The following is a 2,856-nucleotide window of genomic DNA, read 5'->3' as shown; positions in this document are numbered from 1 at the left end:
TCATGTTCATTACCTTCTCAAGGGAAAGGTTAATGGTACGTATAGCAACAAAGGTTTGGCTAGGGCACTCTGGCTTGCTTGGGTGAAATGAAATAGGGATAACATATATTTCGCATTGGTCAGAGGAGGTTTTGTCTGCATCACCATGGGAGCTTTTTGAGGTAAGTCTTTTTGTGGTTTTTGTAGTGATACAAAGATGAGATGAATCCCTCCTATGGTACAAATTGAATGCTATGAATACTTGGTGACTCTTTTCCCTCGAATTACTTTGGATTGTGTTTAAGAGAGTATTTGTCCAAGTTTATGATTGATGTTGACTAAAATGTTTAGATCATTGATTTCCATAAATCCTAAATCTATATTTCCTTTTTGACAAAATGCATGTCTTCCCTGTGATAAGTATACTATCTCTTGCATTCTTTGATATTGCAATATCTTCCTTGTAAGATATATATTTTTTGTTATCTTTTCCTATTCCTTAACAATAATTTATATTATAATAGTCGTTGTTGTTTGATAGTCCATAACTTTGTTCATTGTGACTTATAGTCTCTGATTTTTGGTGCTAAATATTAAATGACCATGACTTGTAGCTTATGACTGCATATGTAATATGTGGCACTGTAGATTTACAGTGGGTACTGAAGTATTTGATTTGTTCAACTTTGAACATCGTACATTGTTGAAGAAGTCTCTTTTGTATAGTGTATTACAGTCACCAAATATATGTGTAATCATGGCTGCCAAATCTACCAACTTCATATGTGGGTTGTTGTGTACTATTTGACCTCAATTCCTACTCACTTGATTCTTTGAAGACTTTTTAATGTCTCTTCCATAAAACATCTAGTTTCTACCCCTGTGATGTATTTATAGTCATGAATCCATTGCTGCTAATCATAGAGCTTTGTAGTGATGTTATTGACTGCTTCTAAACTGATGATTTGCAATTGTGATTGGTGCTGGAATTTCATTCTCTTGGTTGACCATTGTCCAGTTCCCCCTTCCTCCTCCTCTAGATTTTTCCCTACTTATATATAGATATTTTCATATTGGAAAGGTAGTGTCTTTTCTTAGATTAAATATTAGAATCAAGGTGCAATAGCACAAGAGAATTAGATATTTGAGGACAACTCAATAAGGGTTATGGGGATCATAAAAAGGATGATTTGTTAAGACTAGTGTAGACCTTTGAAGGTGTAGAGTTATGAGGTTGATCAAATATTAGTTTTAGTCACATTAGTTTTAGAAATAGTATAATGGACATATTGTTGTTTTGTTGTATAATTTAAGTCTCCAATTTTGAATGCTTAAAAATCAAGTGGGCATAACTAAAGCATGGTTTTGAATGCTCCAAATCTAAGCATTTCTATCTCAGTGCTTCATCTCAAGAAACCAAAGTAATGTGACTTAGACTCGGCAAGGGTAATTTGACTCGTGAACTAGCTCGAACTCAAAAGTGACTCAAGGATGACTCGGAAATGACTCGGTAGTGACTCAACAGTGACTCGGCAAATTGAAAAAACCTCAAAATTTTGAGATTTTTTAGGATTTAAAGAACATTTCATGCACCCATTATTGAACAAAAATTAAAGACACAATAACATCATTAAATAGAAGATAATTTGATCATAATGCACATACTTAAAAGTCAAACATACATCGATTACATAAGTACAATACTACAAAGGTAAATTGCTAAATACTATATTACTAGTAACTAAACAGTAGCTGAAGGAAATATTATAAAAGTAAAACATAGAAACATATATAAAATGATAAATCCATGCAACCCATCAAAATGTATATGTATTATGAAATCCAACATCAAGATTCAATAGTCATCATCAAATGTTCCAAATTCTGATCATATGTTAAGTTAAACAAAAAGTTAAAACAAGACTATAGCTATGGCTCCTAGTCGAAGTCCTCATCATCATCCTCATCCTCATCCTCATCCTCATCATCATCCCTAGTCTCATCCTCAACCTTAGGCTCAATATAATCTATAAATGCCTCTTAGTAAGGTGTCTAAGGTAGGTCCTAAATGGTTGATTAACCATAGAATCATCCTGTGAGGTGCCTCTAGGATCAATTGTAGCCTGTAGCTTTGTCAATGCCTATGAGGTGCCACTAGGATCAACTGTAGTCTCTAGCTCTGCCAATGCCTATGAGGTGCCACTAGGAACAACTAGAGCTCTTTGGTCCTTTGCTACCATAGCTATAGCCTCAGCCTGGCCCTCTATATCTACCTGGTCAACCCACTGTAGGTCCTCATCATCAAAGATAAGATTAGTAGCCTCAGTGATCCACTCAGACTCTAGATCAACCTCCTCTAAAGTAATTGGAGAGGTGTCACCATCCAAAATCTGCCAAGTCCTACTGCACAGGTTGTAATGCACAAATACTAGCCTATTCATTTTCCCCACAAACAACCTGTTATGCCTCTTCGAGTGGATGTGCTTGAACATGCTCCAGTGGCACTCACATCCAAAAGTGCTACTTGGCTGGCTCATGATGCAGATGGCAATTTGCTAAAGGTTTTTGGTTGAAGGCCCAAACATTTGTCACCATCTATCTGAATTTTGAAAAAAGGAAAAGAAAAAATATTAGTCTCATTTCAAAATTTGAACTTTAAAGCTAGAAATTTAGAAACTAGATTGTATAAGGCTTAAGCTACAATATTTACTTGGCTGCAATTTTGTTCTTTGCAAATTTGACTTGAAAAAATGGGCCCTAATGCATTATTATAGGCATCCATCCCAAGCAATATACCTATGGCATTAGTGGCCATCTTCGATATCACAGTGTATAGGCCACTAAGAACCTCCTCATCTACCCTGAAATCTTCACAAA

This window comes from Cupressus sempervirens, chromosome 1 (assembly GCF_028749045.1).
Source record: "Cupressus sempervirens isolate cs-2001-9-10 chromosome 1, ASM2874904v1, whole genome shotgun sequence".
Taxonomy (NCBI): domain Eukaryota; kingdom Viridiplantae; phylum Streptophyta; class Pinopsida; order Cupressales; family Cupressaceae; genus Cupressus; species Cupressus sempervirens.
The sequence above is the reverse complement of the archived record's forward strand: the minus strand, read 5'-3'. Positions refer to the sequence as shown.